Source organism: Coenobita brevimanus, chromosome 66, assembly GCF_032717465.1.
Source record: "Coenobita brevimanus isolate Jiangsu-jjx chromosome 66, ASM3271746v2, whole genome shotgun sequence".
NCBI lineage: Eukaryota > Metazoa > Arthropoda > Malacostraca > Decapoda > Coenobitidae > Coenobita > Coenobita brevimanus.
This window is the reverse complement of record NC_137019.1, coordinates 24,293,880-24,315,338: the sequence shown is the minus strand read 5'-3', so window position 1 is coordinate 24,315,338 and position 21,459 is coordinate 24,293,880. Positions and strand designations below refer to the sequence as shown.

The following is a 21,459-nucleotide window of genomic DNA, read 5'->3' as shown; positions in this document are numbered from 1 at the left end:
CCTATAGCACTTCACCACGGTAATACAACCCACTGTAGTCCTCTGTGAGATCGCTACACGTGTTTGGGAAAAATAACAGTGCACAACATGCCTACAAACCACTAAAATAAGCATATGATGTTTCACTGACATCCATCAAATAGCCTAAGAGAAGTTACTGGACAAACAAACAAACGACTGGACACAGACGGACAGAAGCAGAATATCTCGCATCGGTATGTAACGACCTGACAAAACTCTTGTGATCCTGGATTGCAGGTGTCATCACAGTAATAATGATAATAATAATAATAATAATAATAATAATAATAATAAATAATAATAATAATAATAATAATAATAATAACAATAATAACAATAATAATAATAAAAATAATAATAATAATAATAATAATAATAATAATAATTAATAATAATAATAATAATAATAATAATAATAATAATTAAAAATAATAATAATAATTTTCATTTCATTCATCCATTCATTGCCAGACGCCATGTATCCCAAACGGGGTGGCCAAGGGCTTAGCGTTAATTGTTTTTACAGGGAGGGGCACTAATCCTCCACCAACCCCACTTGACACGTAGCATCTGGTGTTCCCAGGCGGTCACCCATCCAAGTACTAACCAGACCCAACGTTGCTTAACTTCGCTGATCGGACGGGGAGCAGTGTACTCAACGTGGTATGGCCATTGGCATAATAATAATAATAATAATAATAATAATTAATAATAATAATGATAATTAATAATAATAATGATAATTAATAATAATAATAATAATAATAATAATAATTAATAATAATAATAATAATTAATCACACTGAGAAGGACACACACTGGAATAGCATGTGTCGACGCAGTGCAGAATCTGTTTGCCATGACAGAAGGTTGAGTTGCGGTGAAACATTAATTTAGTATTACTATAACCCTACCAGTACAGCATATTATGGCATTGTTTGGTTTTATGTCACAGCTGTTTTCACTTGTTTTATCACACAGCTGTTTTCACTTGTTTTATCACACAGCTGTTTTCACTTGTTTTATCACACAGCTGTTTTCACTTGTTTTATCACACAGCTGTTTTCACTTGTTTTATCAGGGAGATTATGGTGTTTGTCCTCTGTATCATGGATATTAACGTGATTACTACTACTACTACTACTATTATTATTATTATTATTATAACTATGATGACACCTACAAAGCAGGATCGTAATACTTTTGTCAGGTTGTCATATACCGATGAGAGACATTCGGCCTCAGTCTATGTCCAGCCGAGTGTTTGGTTGTCCGCTAACTTCTAGGCAATTTAATGGACGTCAGTGAAACGTCACAGGTGTATTTTAATGGGTTGTAGGTATGTTGTGCGCTGTTATTTTTCTCAAACATGTGTAGTGATCCCACAAAGGACTTCAGTGGGTTGTACTACTATGGTGAAGTGCTACAGGTAAGGTCCAGTGGCAATGAGAGGAACGGTCTGTGGTCGGTTCTGTGGTTAATATATCAGAGCTCCGTAATATAGGCACGTTTGGGTCTGCGACTTTTATAATTATGTAATGTTCGGAATACTGCAGATGTATGTTGTTGTTGTCAATTTTATAATTATTCTTATTAATGCATGCCACGTATATTCACAGGTAAAAGGTGAACAACAGGCCTGGTGGCCCAAGAAGGAGGTGAGGGGTAAAATGGTTCCGAGTGGGGGAGGAATAGAGATGGCGGGTGGGAGAGAGGGAGGTGGGGTGCAACTGGGGTGGCGGTGCGGGGTAAGTGACTAGTTGTCGACGGTGGGACAGGGACAACATGATTAACAGATAGACATAAGGACAATCGTATGTATTATTATACAGATTTATAGTGGAGTAGTAATAGGAGTAGCAGTAGTAGTACTGTGAGGGGAATTGCAGTAGACACAATGGGGAAAGGGGGAATTGTAGTGGCAGTGGCAATAATGGTATTAACAGATTAAGCAGTCTTGTGCTAACGTTGTTTGGGAGTGATGATGCGAGGAATAATGTAATACAGTAGGGGTTATAGGACCGGACGACAAGAAACCCTCCAAGGAATATGACGACTTGCAGTAAGAGGATACCGGGAAGTAAGAGTAATAAAAGAGGCAGAGACTGAAGGAAAATAATGCACGTATGAGGTGAAGCCCCAGTTAAGGCCTTGATAACAAGGCGGAGCAGGATACCACAGCTGTCTTCGTTGTCTCATAATATTTTGTGGTTTGCATCTAATTTCATCTGCTTATAGTAAACTATTGGCCAATACTCTCCGCTGTCCATCACAATGTGGTTTAGTCTATATAAAATAATTACCACATTTATAACCATCCGCACAACTACTGTGAAAATCAACATTAAATTCACAATCATTCTTTATTATAGCTATAGACAATCCAGGGATAACATTCACAAAAATTGACTGCAGTTATAATGACGTTGCAACTTATATACAACTGGCTCGGTGCTTTATTTGTGTGATGAGGATCCGAAACAGATGGGTCAGTATCACAGGACACCATGATCACACAGTAGTCTATGTTACAGTATGTATGTTACAAACGCATAATGTTTTGCAAGTGAATAGCATGGAAATGTTTCGAATCCAGTGTCATTAGGTTTCTCACTATTCGCCTCGTAGCTCAGTTCCAGAGTAACACTCACGGTTGTCCGTTCACCTGCCCTCTCTCTAACCCTGACTTCCACTTCCTTCCATCGAGGGGGGTACCGAAACTTTGGTTCGCGGGAGTACTTTAAATTACCTGGAATCCATTTAATCTCCGTCTAGAAAAAAACATCAATAACAAAAGGTGAGGTAATACGTAGGACGAAATCCAATCACAGGCAATAAAAGCTGACATTTGAAGGTTTCAGGCTCAAGGAATTTCCTTTCATTAGAGACATAACACAACTTTAAAATATAGACAAAATGGATGTTATTTTTGGAAGGCAGAAGTAGGGATTGAACGTGGAATCTTGAGTCTAGTGATCAAAAATAAAGTATGGAATACTCTTGCAGTAAAGCAAAATCGTTTATTTGTTGATTACTATCTATACATAATTACGAAAATTTGAATACATTGCCGTTCGGAGTTGCACAGTTTGTAAAAATCTTTTGGATTCTGATATACGCTGCTTTATTGTTAATGATGGCTCTAAGAAATGTCATAATGCAGGAGCGCAGAACTAAAGTATCGTGTCTACCTTACCGAGTTATACTTGATTTTTAAATTCTGATGAGTGGCTTTTTTTTTTTTTTTTTTAGCCTTCATTTCACATAGTAGAAGGACCTTAAAATTACACTGGCCATCATCAAAAAAAAAAAAAAATTGCAAAATTTTTTATTGTTATACTGCAAGCAACATCATCTATAGTAAAATCTTTCCAAACTGATACGACGTTATATGGAATAATGATGAACTTTTGACTCATCTGTAAATTTATACTAGAAAGTAAAAACATTATCTTATTACAGAGATGTATAATTATCTATTTCTTTGTTTCATCTCCATAATTAATAATGAATAAAGGTAAAAAAAAACAAAAAAATTGAAGGAACGCTGAATGCTAGGTATGATTGTCGTCTCGAGATTTACTGGATTTTTAAATTGTAAAGAGGATAAGTTGAGTGATGCTAAACACGCATATTTGAGGACGAAAACACTAAGTAAACAACTTCCACAAATGTACTCTAAACTTGTTGGGAAAAACTACATATTGTATAGAATATTCAGCAAAAAATCTGGTTAGAAAATTCCGACTCGATAATATATCAATATAAAGGCTAAGTGATAAAATACTTCAGAAGAAATCAGTTCAAAGGAAAAGGGCTGGAATTTGGGGGTTTTAACCCTTTAAAAGTCTGTTTCATTCGAGACGTTAAAAAATCTTTGAAACTTTTTTTTTTTTTTTTTGCCAAAGTATGGGGTTAAATTTGCACATTGAGCCTCGTGATCAATTATAAATTATGAAATATTTCCTCAGCATGACGGATCATGTGATATCATTACACATGTTTACGAATTTAACATCGCTTCAAAAATTAAATCTTTCATAAGAAAATCGTTTATTTGTTGAATATTATATATATATTGTTAGGAAAAACTGAATACATAGCTGTACGCAGTTATTCAGTAAAAATTATTTGGCTTCTGATATTCGATTATTACGATCCATGGGGAGTATTTAACTGTATCTACCCTATGAAGACCCATGGAAAGCAATAAGAAAAGAGAAGGATCATGAACACTATGCAACTAGACAAACTACAGGGTAGATTGATAATGATTTGGTTGATTATTCATTTAATTTAACAAACTAAACATACAATAATTACAACCCTAAACCTAACTAAACCTAAGAAAAAAACAATATAAATACCTAAAGCCATTCACCATCAGAAGATTAATGAACTAATGCAAGGAGAAAACTGATACTCATGGTTTACAGCAAAAGAAGGCGTTGAAGATGGGTTCCCTATAACACAGGCTTCCAGGTAAAGGTCAGGAGTGGTTCACTAAGATATTCCCAGGGCAGAGGATGAGTGTGAACTGAACTTGCGCGGGAAACCAGATAATCAGGCAACCTCGCTTCACACAGAAAAAGGGAGGGAAAGTCAGGTGACATGTTGGGAAACTAGTAGTATCAAATCCAGTCAACAGATGGAGCGCTGGTAGCGTGAGGTGGACGAGTGCTTGACTTCAGTCAAAAGATGGGAGTTCACGAGGGATGAGGCGGAGGAGTAATAATTATAGCCGTAACACCTCCCCCACAAAGACCTACGCAGTGGAAGCACGAAGGAGGTAGATTACTCTGTAGCCTCGATGGGATGTCTCGACAGGGTATCCGCGAGAATGTTGTCAACACCCCTTATATGCTGAACTTGAAGATTAAATGGCTGAACAAGCAGGGCCCATCGTAGAATCTGTTGATTGGAATTCTTCATAGTCTGGAGAAATACAAGAGGATTGTGGTCCGTAAAGACAGTAGTAGGATGAGGATGGTGGCGAAGATAGCACTCGAACTTCTTGATTGCTAGCACGAGAGCTAGAGCCTCTTTCTCAATTGTGGAGTAGCCCCGTTGATGTCCTTTCAGCTTCGACGAATAGTAGGCAATAGGATGGAGAACACCACTCACTGGGTTGGTTTGCAGCAAAACAGCACCAACCCCAACTCCACTAGCATCGATATGAAGATGGAAAGGTTGCGAGTGGTCAGGAGTTCTGAGGACAGGTCTGCTGGCAAGAAAAGTTTTCAGACGTTGAAAGGCAGTCTCGCAGGCAGAGGTCCACTTGAGGGGGTTCGAAGTGCGGTGAGATCAGTCAGTGGAGCTGCAACACTGGAGAAGTTCTTACAAAAACGACGATAGAAACCGGCCATCCCCAAAAACCTCATGACTTCCTTTCTGGTGGTTGGAGTTGGGAACGCTAGAACTGCTTCCACATTGGCCTCCTTCGGTAGAACTTGCCCCTGTCCCACAACATGTCCAAGATATGTTACTGTAGAGTCTCCAAAAGTAGATTTAGCTAAGTTGATGGTAAATCCTACTTCTTTTAGTTTGTTGAAGAGGGCATGGAGACGTGTCAGGTGTTCGTCCCACTGGTCAGCCATCACCACAAGGTCATCCAGATAAGCTGAAGTCCCAACCAAATCCTGTGTGATGAAGTTGATGATCCTCTGGAATGTGGCCGGAGCATTAGATAACCCAAATGGCATTACAGTGTACTGATATAACCCAAATGGGGTTATGAAAGCAGATATTAGTTTAGCTCTGTCTGTCATACCTATCTGGTAATAGCCTTTTTGGAGATCTATTGTGCTAATAAATTCGGAGTTTCCTATGCAATCTATTAAGTCCTCTATGAGTGGTAGGGGATAAGAGTCAGAGACAGTGACCTTATTGACTTTACGATAGTCTGTACAGAACCTGTGGCTTCCATCGGGTTTTGGAACTAAAAGGCATGGGGAAGCCCAAGGAGAAAAACTTGGTTCTGCAAGGTGATTAGCAGTTAAGAATTCAACTTCCTTTTTCATTACTTTCATTTTTAAAGGATTAAGACGATATGCTGGCTGTTTAATTGGACTAGTAGCATCGCTAACCAACCGTATGTCATGTTTTAAGAGACCATAAAACCCTGGTAAATCAGCAGTAACTTCAGGATAAGACTTCAATAACAATTCTAGGTCATCCTTTTGTATGTTGGTCAAACTTGATAGGTAATCACATAGAGATTCCATGATCATGCTGTTAGGTAGGTTACCGGACGGTTGGGGTAGGTCCAATTCTGGGTTTGTCAAGTCTGAAGTCTCTGGCTCTGGCTCCGTTCCCACAAACAGTACAGGGTTCATCTCATTTCTCTCTGCATAGTGCTCCTCTGGGCATCTAGTAAAATAAGGTTTCATTAAATTCACATGAACAAGTTGAGAGTCTTTACGTCTATCTGGGGTGTGTACTACATAATTCAACTTTGATAGTTTTTTGGCAACTACATATGGGCCAGTGAATTTACTCCTGAGGGGACTACCTGGAATGGGAAGAAAGAGCAAGACCTTGTCTCCTGGGGAGTAACTGTGTGCAACAGACGATGGATGTTGAAGTCTTTCCATTTTACACTGAGCCTTTAATAAGGTATCTTTAGCAATCGTTCTGACTTCTGATAATCTAGATCTTAAATTATCAATATAGTGAGATACAGATGGACTTTCTTGAGTAGTGCTGTTAAACCACTGATCTTTCAGAAGCTTCAAGGGACCCCTTATTTGTCGTCCATATAATACCTCAAATGGAGAATATCCTAAAGACTCCTGAGGACACTCCCTTATAGCAAAAAGAAGAAAGTCTATGCCTTCATCCCATTCCTTGTGGTTTTCCAAGCAATACTTTTTCAACATTGATTTAAAGGTCTGGTGGAACCTTTCTAAACAGCCCTGGGATTGTGGGTGATAAGCCGAGGAAGTGACATGTTTAACCTCTAGTTCCTCCATAACTTTTTTGAAAAGCCTACTGGTAAAATTCGTCCCTTGATCCGATTGGATTTCTTTAGGGATGCCAAATGCAGTGAACAAATGAAGCAGGGATTTCATTATAGTTTTAGAGGTGATATTTCTGAGGGGATAGACTTCAGGGTATCTTGTTGCAGTATCCATGATAGTAAATAAGTACTGGTTGCCTTTCTTTGTCCTAGGTAGAGGTCCCACACAATCAATAACTACCTTTTCAAAAGGTGCTGTCACTACAGGAATTGCATGGAGTGGAGCAGACTTAAGCTGTTCATTAGGTTTACCAGCCACTTGACAAACATGACAAGTTTTTATAAAAGTAGAAACATCCTTTCTAAGACCTGACCAATAGTAATGTTGTAGGATTTTTTGTAAGTTTTTAAGACCCCTAGGTGACCAGCTATCCCGTCATGAGCCAGTTTAAGGATGGATTGTCTGACAGATTTGGGAATCACAACTTGGTGGATTTCTGACCAGGTATCAAGATGTTTTAGTTCTGGTGGTCTATAAGCTCTCATCAAAACGCCATCATGGAAGTAAAAACAAGGCAATGTATTTAGGTCTTTACCTTCGACTGCAGCATGTCTCAGGGTAGCAAGTGATGGATCAGCCTTCTGAGCTTTAATTAGGTTTTCTTTTGAGATAGTCTGATCCAGCAGATATTCCTTGGGAGCAGGTGGTGGTAATGGATTGATTTTGTTCTTTTTAGCCTTCTGTGACCTAGTTACAACACAGGAGGGAAATAAGTGGGGAGCAACAGTATCTAGAATCTCAGTTGGGCTCTCAGTTAAAGGGTTTTCAACCACTGAAACCATAGGCACAATGAGTTCTCCTGCCAAATCATTTCCCAATAGCAGATGAGATCCCTTGACTGGCAAAGGGTCTTCTCTGACAGCTACTTTAACATTTCCAGATAAAAGGTCACACTGGAGATAAACTTCAGCTAAGGGATAGGAGGGATTAGATGAAAGGTCAGACAAAATCACCTTCTCCCCAGTGAAGGCACTAGATACACAAGGAATAGCATTTCTGACCAAAATTGATTGAGATGCTCCAGTATCTCTCAAGATAGTAATGGGATATGACTCATCATCTTTATTCAGTGAGACTGTACCCTGAAACATAAAAGGAAGGAAGGAATTCTGATGAGGCTTATTTGAATCATAAGTCACTACTGGCTTTTCAATTTCATGAGGAGATTTTTCTTTGGGGTTAAACATGTTTTTTGAAGTTTTACAATTAGGGTGTTTGCAGGACTGGATAGAATGACCTGGCTTTTTGCAATAACTACAGGATATATTGGAGATATTTTTGAGTCCAAGGCATCAAGTGTGAAGAGCTCTGCTTACCACCCACCATACCGGAGCTTACACCAGAGGAGTACTTAACACCTGAGATGGAACCACTCCTGTTATTTAGAGATCCCATCAATAAATCATAGGCGTCAGCCAACTCCGCTGCTTTCATGAGATCCTTCTGTCCTTGCTCCTCCACATGCTTCAGGATGGTGAATGGCAACTTACTCTTCCACTCTTCCAAAACCATGAGATTAACCAGGTCTGAAAATGTTGAGGTGTTAGTTGTTTCAAGCCATTTCTTAAACTGTCTTAATTTATCATTTGCAAACTCCACATAAGTATGAGAAATTGATTTTACATGTTTTCTGAACTTCTGTCGATATCCATCAGGAGAAATTGAATATGCACGAAGAATACTAGTCTTTAAACCATTATAATCATTTTTATCATCAAAACTATTATAAACTCTCTGAGCTTTTCCGATCAGCTTTGGGACCAAGACTGATATCCAGTGTTGTTCAGGCCACTCATTTTTCTTGGCAATGTGCTCAAATGTGTTTAAAAATCCATCCACATCATTCTCATCAAACTGAGGCAATAAAGCAGCTTCCTTGTGTGGTTTAAACGCAGTTAATTTCTCTCTCAATTCAATTTCCTTTTCCCTAAGGTTTGAATTTGCATTTGCTTCAAGCTCTCTTATTTGTAATTCTTTCATTTTTACTCTCTCTTCTTGAGCTAATTGTTCTGTTCTCATTCTCTCTTCTTGAGCTAATTGTTCTGTTCTCATTCTCTCTTCTTGAGCTAATTGTTCTGTTCTCATTCTTTCTTCTTGAGCTAATTGTTCTGTTCTCATTATCTTTTCTTGAGCTAATTGTTCTATCTTAAGCTGATATTCTAATCTTAATCTTTCCATCTCCACTGGGTCACTGTGTCCTTGTTTAGTATGAGTTGAATAAGGATTATCAACCCTAGTAGGAAAGGAATAACTCATAGGAGTCAAAACATCAATAGCCTCTGTCCCCAGGACTTCCCTTTGAACTAAAGACTCTATAATTGTGTTTTTTAAGACCTCTTTTGTCATACGAGATTCAATTTCTATTTGGAAGTAGGTAGCAATGCTTTTCCACTCATCTTTCTTTAAGTCTTTTAATTGCTCATGGCTAGGATTTTCAACAAATTTTTGAAGGTCAAACATGATTAAAATGTATGAGAAAATTATGGTAAGTTATATTTTAGACACAGATTACAGGAAGAAAACTCTTTGAAGTCCTGGAAACTTCCAGAGCCTTGACCAAAATATTAACTTACGAAAGTCGTTGTCTATGATTAAGAGCAGAGGATGACGGCTTTTAGCATGATCCGGATTACCCCTGATTATAGGATAAGACAAAACAACTTTGATTCTTGAATAATCTGGGACTTGGAAGAGTGAGTGTATCAAACTAGCCACTTGCCCTATCGCAACTAGCAGATGTAGACCTCACTGGAGCGTGGGATACGGCATTATAAACGATCCGGATATATTCCCCACATTTGATAGAACTTATAACGACCCTGTATTTCGTTAAAAATGAAAGATAAGTTCTATGAAGACTCCTGAACCTATAAACCTATGTGCTGACAAGTTCACACAAATACCAAAATGTTTATTGCATCAAGGATTTTAAATCGAATGGAAACAAGTTTCAACTAATACCAAAATGCTAAATACATCAAGGAAAATTTAAAATCTATGGGAACAAGCAACAGCAACCCCTCAAAACACCATTACTGTAAATGTCTGTCTAGCTGAAATAGGTCCTGTCACGGTCGCCATTTATTACGATCCATGGGGAGTATTTAACTGTATCTACCCTATGAAGACCCATGGAAAGCAATAAGAAAAGAGAAGGATCATGAACACTATGCAACTAGACAAACTACAGGGTAGATTGATAATGATTTGGTTGATTATTCATTTAATTTAACAAACTAAACATACAATAATTACAACCCTAAACCTAACTAAACCTAAGAAAAAACAATATAAATACCTAAAGCCATTCACCATCAGAAGATTAATGAACTAATGCAAGGAGAAAACTGATACTCATGGTTTACAGCAAAAGAAGGCGTTGAAGATGGGTTCCCTATAACACAGGCTTCCAGGTAAAGGTCAGGAGTGGTTCACTAAGATATTCCCAGGGCAGAGGATGAGTGTGAACTGAACTTGCGCGGGAAACCAGATAATCAGGCAACCTCGCTTCACACAGAAAAAGGGAGGGAAAGTCAGGTGACATGTTGGGAAACTAGTAGTATCAAATCCAGTCAACAGATGGAGCGCTGGTAGCGTGAGGTGGACGAGTGCTTGACTTCAGTCAAAAGATGGGAGTTCACGAGGGATGAGGCGGAGGAGTAATAATTATAGCCGTAACACGATGTTCTATTGTTAATGATGGCTCTAAAGAGTACCATAGTTCGGAAGCGTAGACCTGAACTATCGAATCTACCGTGTTGAGTTTAACTCGATTTTTAATTTCCGATGATTGGCTTTTCTTTTTTTTAACCCTGACTTCACGGATAATATGAACTTATCACGGCTGATAACATTCTCTTTGGGGGTAGTTCAAAATAATTTTACTTTAGTGATCGGTGGATAAACATATTTTTTGGCGATATCATTAAACATGCAACTTCCAAAAATAACTTTATATTTGATTGTGAAACACACATAATTATTACCAAAACTCAGGAGACGCTCATGAGGCTGGAAACGTTACGTATTGGGAACATAACAAGAAATCAATTAAAACCAAAAAGGGAGCAGGTGTCTAAGATGTATAAAAAATTCAATTGATGTGTGTCACCGAAACAAACGAGAAACAGAATGAGTATTCTTTCCTTTATCTGCAGTAAAAGTATATTTAAAATGACAGAGCATCCTAAATTTAAAAAAAATAAATTTTGCACATATTATTTAGCAAAACGTTTCCAAACCGATCACGTGAGATGAAATATTGATGAACTATCCAATTTCATCTATTAATTTAAACCAGAAAGTACAAAGACTGTCTCAATACCGAAATATATAATTAATTACAATTTATCAGCAAAAGTTTATTCCTCATATCCGTGGACATGTAGTGAATGACAGCTAACAAATTTTCAAGTTGATGGATCACTGAATGAATTGTATTAAAATCACCAGGAAATTGTTTCACTTTCACGTTATGAAGAGGGTCATTTGAGTGATGAAAAAGCATAATTTTGGGCGAAAACCATAAACATGAAACATCCACAAATGTACACTAAATTACCTGGAATAAACTCCCAATTGTAGCTAAAATTCATAAATCATTTGTGCCAAAAAAAGTTGTCCCGAAAAAAAATCATCAGTAACAAAAGGTGAGATAACACGTAGGATGAAATCGATTCACAGGCAATGAAAGCTGCCATTTGAGGGCATTAAGTTTAAGGAGTTTCCTTTCGAAAGGGAAGTAAAAGAACTTACAAATTTAGACATAAAACGGATGTTATTTTGGTAAGGCATAATTAGGTTGAACTTTTTTTTTTTTTTAAATAACAGAACGAAAGAAAGAAGAGCAAATGAGTAAGAAAAAAAAAATTCATACACCAGATTACTGGCATCCTCCGTGGCATCTTGAGCCTTGTCTTCCAATATAATATAAGAATACTCGTACAGTTAGGCGAATCGTTTGAATTTCTTATCCATATTAAAGAAGGTAATATCATTAGGAGAGACAGAAAATCGTTTCCAAGAATTTTTTTTTACTTATATCCATTATTAGGAAAAAATACATAGCCATGCTAAGATATCAAGGTTAAAAAAAATAATATGATTTCTGATGTACGCAGTTTTATTGTTCATGATGGCTCTAAAGAAAATCCGGTTGCATCAGCGTAGACCTGAACTGTTGTGCTTTAGATGTTGAATTTAACTGGATTTTAAAATCTGGTGATTATATTACTTTTTTTTTTTTTTAGCCCTTACCTCTCGAGTAAAAGGTAGTGCCATAGGTGATCTAATTACGGCTGATAGAATTCTCATTGGGGATAAAGAACAATTTTACTGGAACGATGGCTGTAGAAACGTATTTTTTGACGAAATCGTTATATATCCATCTATCATAATTGCACTTGAAATCAATAGGGAAACATATAATTATTACCAAAACTCAGAGAACGCTTCTGACGGTGAAAAAATTATATTTAGGAAAAAAAAAATCGATAGACACGTGAAGAGTTGGAATCTGAGGAGGGTAAGAAAATGTTTCAATTGATGTGGTGGTCACGGAAACAATCGAAAAATTTCGAATGAGAATTCATTTTATATGTAGTAGATGGGAAGTTGTTCAATGCCGTGAAGAGTATGTACGATGGTGCGACGGCTGAAGTGCGTGTGGATGGTGAACTGTGAATTTTTCTCTTTGAAAGTTGGGTTGAAACAGGGATGTGTCATGTCTCCATAGTTGTTCGATCTGTACATGGATGGGGTAATAAAAGAGATACAAGGTAGGGTAGTTGATGTTGGAGTGGCCCTGGTGAGAGTGGATAGTGTTTGGAAACTCCCTGTACTGTTGTTTGCAGATGATACTGTGTTGTTGAGTGAAGACGAAGGGCAGCTGCAAGGCTTGGTGGATGAGTTTGGGGGAGTAAGAAACGGAATCTAAAGGTGAATGAAAGAGTAGTGATGGTCTTTGAGAGAGGTGGTCAGTGAATGTACAGCGAGGTTGGATAGTGAGGAATTGGAAAATGTGAGTACGTTTAAGTACTTGGGTAGTGTGATGAGTAAGGATGGAGGTTTGGAGGGTGAAGTGCTTGAAAGGGTACAGCATGGAAGAAAGGTTGCTGGTTCTTTGAAAGCAGTGATAAGAAACAGGGAAGCGAGCATGGAAATGAAAAAGTTACTACATGACAGTATTGTGATACCAACTCTAACGTACGGAAGTGAAGCTTGGACGTTGTTGGAAGGACACAAGTCAAGAGTGAGAGCAGTGAAAATGAGTTATTTAAGAGGAGCCTGTGATGTCACATGGAGAGACATGCTGACGAATGAGGATATAAAGGAGCGTTGTGGTGTTGATGTGGATGTGATAGGAAGCGTTATGAGGAACACACTGAGGTGGTTTGGCCATGTGGAGAGGATGGAGGATGAAAGACTGACGAAGAGAGTGAGGTGGAGGGGGGAAGAGGGAGGGGGAGGCCAAGGATGAGATGGAGGGATGGGGTGGAGGGGTATATGAGAGAGAGGGGTGTGAGTTGGGAGCAGGGCAGTGAAATGGCGGAGGACAGGGCGACTTGGAGGCGATTTGTTTGTGGCCACCCCAAACGGGATTCAGGCGTCTGGCAATGAAATGACGGATGAAAAAACAAATATTTGCACTTTATGGAGGTTCTTATTATTCAAAGAGAAACATTGTCTTTACTAAAATCTTTCCAGAGTGATACGTCGTGAGATTGAATATTGATGAGATTTTGACTCATCTGTAAATTTATACAATAAAAGAAAATACTATCGCAATACTGAGATATATTATTAGTTATCGTTTATTTCTTTATTCTGCATGAAAGCTACAAAAAATGCATTTTGAAAGAACGATCAATGCTCTTTATTGATGTCCTGTGGAGATTCTTATATTTACCTTAAAGAGAGTCATTTGAATGATGCTAAGAACTGCATGATTGAGGGGGGAAAACAGTAAATATGCAACATCCAAAAAATGTACTCTAAACTAATTGAGAAAAACTCCCAATTGTATATAAAATTCAGAAAACATATATGAAGATTAGAAAATTAAGACGAAAAAAACATCAGTAACAATGTTAAATGAGATACTTCTTGGGATGAAATCGATTCACAGGGAAAGATGACTAGAATTTTAGGGCTTTAACAAGTTAGAAGTTTCGTTTCACGTAAAAACATCATAGATATTTAGAGATGTGTTTTAATTCGGGACAAAACATCGTGGAAATTTATAGATTAAACGCGATTTTTTTTTTTTCTGCACATGTAGGGCTTTGAATTTGCACCTTGACTCTAGTGATCAATTATAAAACATGAAATATTTCCCCAGTATGACGATTCCTGTGATATAATTACATGTGTTTACGAATTTTACATCGCTAGAGAAAATATATCGCTTACAACAAAATCGTTTATTTGTTGATTATTATGTATACATTATTAGGAAAAACGTAAGTTTAAAATTATTTGGATTCTGATATATGGTGTTTTATTGTCAATAAGCGCTCTGAAAAATTTCGTTATGCAGGAGCGTCGACCTGATGTATCGTGTCTACTAACTGAATTTTTAATTCCCTATGATTTTTTTTTTTTTAACCCTGATTTCACGTAGTAGAAGGACGTTAAAATTACGTCGTTTCCTGACAATAAAACAAAAAACAAAAGATTATTTGTACAAAATGAAGTTTTTTGCCATACCACAAGCAACAATTTCTCTAATAAAATCTGTCCAAACTATGACAGTAGAGCTTTTGACTCTCATCGGAAAATTTATGAGAAAGTAAAAACATTACCTTATTACTGAGATAAATATTTAGTTACCATTTAAACTTTGTTTCTAATCTCCATATTTATATAGTGATAGAAATCTAAAATAAAATGAACATTTTGAAGGAACGCTGAATGATCTGTATCAATGTCGTGTGGAGATTGTTTGGGATTTTTAAGTTACAAAGAAGGACATTTGAGTGATGCTAAAATCCTCATATTTGAGGACGAAAACACTAAAAATGCAACTTCTATAAATGTACTCTAAACAAGAAAGGCAAAAAATCCATATTGTATATAAAGTTCAGTAAACATTTTTGAGAGTTAGAGAATTACATTAAAATCAGTATCAGGGCAATGTGATATAATAATTTGGATGAAATCGATTCACGGGTGATGATGTCTGGAATTTGAGGGTTTTAACCGTTTAAAAGTTTCATTTCATTCTGGACGTAAAAACATCATGGAAAGTTAGAGATAAAGCTTTTTTTTTGGGGGGGTGGTCTGAACATTGATCCTGGTGATCAGTCATAAAATATGAAATATTTCCTCAGCATGACGCATCGTGTGATATGATTACTCATGTTTTCGAATTTAACATCGCTTCAGAAGTTAGTAAATCTTTTATAAGAAAATCGTTTATTTCTTGATTATTATATATACATTATTAGGAATAATACAGCTTTACGGTGATATTCAGTTCGTGATAATCATATTGGCTTCTGATAAACGATGTTTTCTTGTGTATGACTCTAAAAATTACCGTAGTGAGGGAGCGTAGACACGGACTATCGTGTCGACCGTGTTGAGTTTACCTGGATTTTTAATTTCCGATGATTGGCTTTTCTTTTTTTAGCCTTGACTTCACGGATAAATGGTAGTGCTAAATGTGAACTAGTCATGGCTGATGGCATTCTCTTTCGTGGTAGATCAGAAAAATTTTACTGTAATGATCGCTCTATAAACGTATTTTTGAGTGAGATCGTTAAATATGCAACTTCCACAAATAACCTATCATTTGATAGGAAAACACCTAATTATTACTAACACCTTCATGAGCGTGGAAAAATGACATATTGGAAACAAAAAAAAATCGAGACAAAACGGGAGCAGGTATCTGTGTTAAAGACAAAAGTCAGTTCATATGGGTGTCTCCGAAACAAGCGAGAAAAAGAATGAGTATTATTCTCGTTATCTCCTGTATAAGGATTTTTAAAATCACATCCAGCATCCAAACTGAATAAGAAAAAAGAAATAATTTTTGCATCTTTCCTTTGGTAAAATATTTCCAAACCGATTCCTCGTGAGATGAAATATTGATAAGCTTTTGAATCTCATCTATAAATTTAAACCAGATAGTACAAAGACTCGCAATACCGAGATATATAGTTAATTACAATTTACCTGTATAAATTTATTCCTCATATCTGTTGGCATGTATTCCTCATATCTGTTGGCATGTAGTGCATGACAGCTACAAAATTCGCAGGGTGATGGATAACTGAATGAATTGTAGTAATATCACCTTGAAATTGTTTCATTTTCCCGTTATGAAGAGTGTCATATGAGTCATGCTAAAAATCGCATAATTTTGGGCGAAAACATTAAAATATGACCTTCCACAAATGTACTCAAAATTACATGGAATAAACTTTTAATTGTAACTTAAAATTAAAAAAAACATTTCTGAACCAGAGACAATTCCGTCTCGGAAAGAAACATCAGTAACAAAAGATTAGGTAATACGTAGGATGAAATCCATTCACAGGCAATGAAAGCTGCCATTTGAAGTTTTTAAAATTAAAGAGTTTCCTTTCATTAGGGAAGTTAAACATGTTGCAAATTTACAGATAAAACGGATATTATTTAGGGGAGGCATAAGAAGTGATACAACGTCGAATCTTGAGCCTAGTAATCATATAAAATTATGGAATACCTTTGCAGTAAGGCGATTCGTTTGATATTATTATTCATATATAAGAAGGTAATATCATTAGGAAAGGAAAAAAGTCGTTGAAGAAATTTTTTTTCTCATATCCGTTATCAGGAAAAAAAAAAAAATAGAATTGCTGAGATATCCAGGTTATAAAAATTACATGGTTTCTGATATACGAAGGTTATTGATCACGGTGGCTCAAAAATAAATCCGATGGCAGCAGCGTAGACCTGAACTGTTGTGTTTGACGTGTTAAGATTAACTGGATTTTTAAAATCTGATGATTGCATTAGTTTTTTTTTTTTTTTTTTTTTTATAGCCTCGGCCTCTCAGGTAGTGCCATAGGTGAACTAGTTACGTCTGATCGCATTATCTTTGGTGGTAGTAAAGAACAATTTTACAGGAGTGATGGTTGTATAAAAGTATTTTAGGGTAAATATGCAACTTCCATAAATGTACTCGAAATCGACTGGGAAACTGACATAATTATTACCAAAACTCAGAACACGCTTGTGAAGGTGAGAAAATCATATTTAGGAAACATAACAAGAAATCGAGACATGTAAAGAGAGTTGGCATCTGAGGTGATTAAGAACAATAATTTTCGATGGATGTGGTGGTCACGGAAACAATCGAAAAATTTCGAATGTGTATTCTCTTTTATATGTAGCTGATGCGCTTTAGAATTACATAGAGCATCCTGACGGATGAAAAAAACAAATATTTGCTCTTTATGAAGTTTCTTGTTATACAAAGAGCAACATTATCTTTACTAAAATCTTTCCAAAGTGATATGTCGTGAGATTTAACACTGATGAGATTTTGACTCTCATCTGTATATTTATACGATAAAGTAAAAACACCATCGCAATACCGAGATATATTATTAGTTATCGTTCATTACTTTATTATTCACCTAAAAAAAAAAAAAAAAAATGAAAGAACGCTCAATGATCCTTATTGATGTCCTCTGGAGAGTTATGAATTTTACTTTTGAGGGTCATTTGAGTGATGCTAAGAACTGCATGATTGAGGAGGAAAACAATAAATAGGCAACTTCCAAAAATGTACTCTGAACTAATTGGGAAAAACTCCCAATTGCATATTAAATTCAGAAAACATTTATGATTAGAAAATTAAGACGAGAAAAACATCAGTGGCAAAGTTAAATGATATACTACTTGGGATAAAATCGGTTCACAGTTAAAGATGGCTTGAATTTTAGAGTTTTAACAATTTACAAGTTTCGGTTCACGAAAGAGATCATGAAAATTTAGAGAAAACGTTTTTTCATTCGGGACAAAAACGTCGTGGAAATTTATAGATAGAACGCGTGTTTTTTTCTTTAATTTTTCACCTTGAGCCTAATGATCAATTATAAAATATGAAATATTTCCTCAGTTAATAAATCGTTCACAAAAAAATCGTTTATTATTATGTATATATTATTAGCAAACAATGAATACATAGCCGTTCGGAGTTAAACAGTTTGTTAAAATTGTGAATTCTGATATATGCTGTTTTATTGTTAATGATGGCTCTAAAAAATATAATGCAGGAGCGGCGTCCTGAAGTATCGTGTCTATTTTGTTGAGATAAACTGGATTTTTAATTCCGGATGATTGGCTTTTTTTTTTTTTTTTTTTTTTTAGCTTTTATATCACGTAGTAAATGGACGTTATAATTATATCAAGCTTCCCGACAAAAAAAAAAAAAAAGAATATTTGCACAAAATGAAGTTTTTGTTATACAACAAACAACATTTTCTCTAGTAAAATAATTCCAAATTGATACGAGGTTAGATGGAATACTAATAAACTTTTGACTGATCTGTAAAAATATACGAGAAAGTAAAAACAATATCTTATTACCGAGATATATAATTAGTTACCATTAATTCCTTAGTCTCTAATCTCCATAATTATAGTGTGGATAAAAGTTAAAAAAAGAAAAATAAGGAACGCTGAATGCTATGTATGATTGTCGTCTGGAGATTTTGTATTTTTAATTTATAAAGAGTGTCATTTGAGTGATGCTAAAAACCGCATATTTCACGATGAAAACACTATGTATGCAACTTCCACAAATGTACTCTAAACTTGCCGGGAAAAACTCCATATTCAGCAAAAATTTCTGAAGGTTAGAAAATTCCGACTCGGTAATACATCAGTATCAAAGCCAAGTGATTTAATACTTAAGATGAAATTGGTTAACATGTTAAGATGGCTGACATTTGAGGGTTTTAACCCTCTAAAAGTTTCGTTTCATTCGAAACGTAAAAACATGGAAATTTAGAGATAATACATACACACACAAACACACACACACACACACACACACACATATATATATATATATATATATATATATATATATATATATATATATATATATATATATATATTGTTACATAGCCTATGATTTCATCATCCTTTGTGTAATTTTAACGCACAGTATGCTGCATGTTTGATCACGAGCGTGTTCTGCCTCAGTCCCCCCCTTCTACCGTTATAGTAGAGTAAGTCGTCCTTTCTGTTATTCAGTGCGGGATTGTCGACCGTTTGTCCCCATGGCTTCATTTGCGCGTCCTTATTACAAGTTGTATCAAGCTCTCCTGGCTCCTATATAATGAGCTCAGTCTCTGCATCATTGCCACTTAGATCTGCTCCTCATTTTGTTCACATCTCTGTCCTCCCCTGTACAGATATTATTATTGTGAGTGCTCAAGAAATCTCCAAACATCTAGCAGCTGTGTGTAATTTGAGTATTACTGTTATTGCATTTTTTCTTGTACTGTATAGCATAAGTTTAATTTGTAGGCCTAGTGAAGTTTTTGTAGTTAATGTTGGGTTTTATGTCAGTCATTTTTGATAACAGTTTGTATCTGTAATAATTTATCTGGCATTCACTGAGTATTATCTGGTATCTCATTTTATCAGGGCTGACTTAGATAAATTTATTCTTGCTAATTTCGTGTTAATAGAGGCTATTGCAGTTAACCATATATTTAACCTGTTTTTGCCATTACATTATCCTCATGAGTCCTGAATGTTTTGTTGTTAGTTTGAGCATTAAACTTTAACTTGTAATTTTACCTAACTCTTTTGTTTTGAACCTGGAACTTTACGGGACAGTAGTGATTTTTAGCATTCTCACTTAAAGTGTACGTTATCTTTCTCTGTTCCGTAACATAAATTTGGCGACCTCATATCAGGATATTCAGGATATTATCATAAGGATATTGTTTGATATTTTGTGACTGTGATATATTCATGATGGCTACTATTTCTACACTTGATGAAGCCAAAGATTTTTTGTCAAATGTGCAAACAGTGTGTGATATAGAAAACAGAACAAAGAATGAACTTAAGCTTGTCGCTCAACAATTGGGAATTGTTGTTCGCTCTCATCATTCTAAAGATCAAATTGTTGACATGATTAATGAAAGCTTGTTTAATGTAACTCCTCCAAATGAGCAAACGCAGATTGAATTAGCTAAGTTACAGCTAGCCCTGCAGGAGGCCCGTGCTAGGGAGGTTGAGGCACAAGTTGAAATTGCTAGGATTCAGGCAGACCATGAGTATCGCATGAAACAAGGTGGAACTGGATCATCTAGCTCTGATGATTTTGATGTGGCTAAAAATGTTAAACTTGTCCCTCCTTTTAATGAATCTGATTTAACAAAGTATTTTCAGTTGTTTGAGAGGGTAGCTACAGGTTTTAATTGGCCTAAAAAGTATTGGCCAGTACTCCTTCAAACTGTTCTCACCGGTAAAGCTCAAGTAACTTATGCATCTTTGCCTCAGGATCAATGTGATAATTATGATGTAGTTAAGAGCTTGATTCTCAAGGCCTATGAGCTTGTTCCTGAAGCCTATAGAGTAAAATTTAGGACAACTTACAAGCAAGATAAGCAATCCCATGTTGAGTATGCAAAAATCAAAGAAGATCTGTTAGAGCAGTGGTTAAATTCTAAGAATGTGGATTCTGATTTTGACAAATTTAAGCAGATGATTTTGCTGGAGGATTTCAAAAGGTGTATTAGTAAAGATGTAAGCCTATATCTTGATGAGAAAAGAATAGATAATTTGTCTGATGCTGCAGTTTTAGCTGATGAATATGTTCTCACTCACAAGAGATATTTTAGAGGAAAAAGGAAAGCTGAGAGTCAGTACGTTGCCTCTACTCAGAGTACAGGTAACAGGAAGGAGAATAAAGATGATGTTTCTCAGGAAGTAAATACCAGCTTCACCTCTAGATTTCAGAAAAGTAAATGTACTTATTGTAGTAAGCTTGGTCATACTACGGAGAGATGTTTCAGGAGACAGCGTGATGTGAACAAAAAGGAGTCTTTAAATATTCAGTCAATTGGTCTAGTGTCCACTCTTGAGAGTTCCCAGAATTCTTTAACTGAGTTAACTGAACCTGCTTTGAGGGGTAACTTAAATTCTCATGATGGAGCTCCTCTTTTGAGCAGTAACGTGGGTGACACTCTCAAGAGTTCATGTGCTAATTTCCTGTCTGATGGTTTTGTCAGTCCTCTGGATAGTAATGACAGGAAATCAGTTCAAATATATCGTGATACAGGTGCTTGCCAATCCCTTATGCTGACCAGTGTTCTAGGCTCTAATTTTAATTCCTCTGATGAAACTGTAATCTTACAAGGTGTAGGGAATAATTACTTCTCTGTTCCTCTGTGCAGAGTGA

The 21,459-nt window shown here is 36.2% G+C and overlaps 1 pseudogene; it reads right to left on the bottom strand.

The window, feature by feature from the left end:
- Positions 1-579: 579 nt before the first annotated feature.
- Positions 580-698, bottom strand: LOC145405416 (5S ribosomal RNA; annotated as a pseudogene).
- Positions 699-21,459: the final 20,761 nt, after the last annotated feature.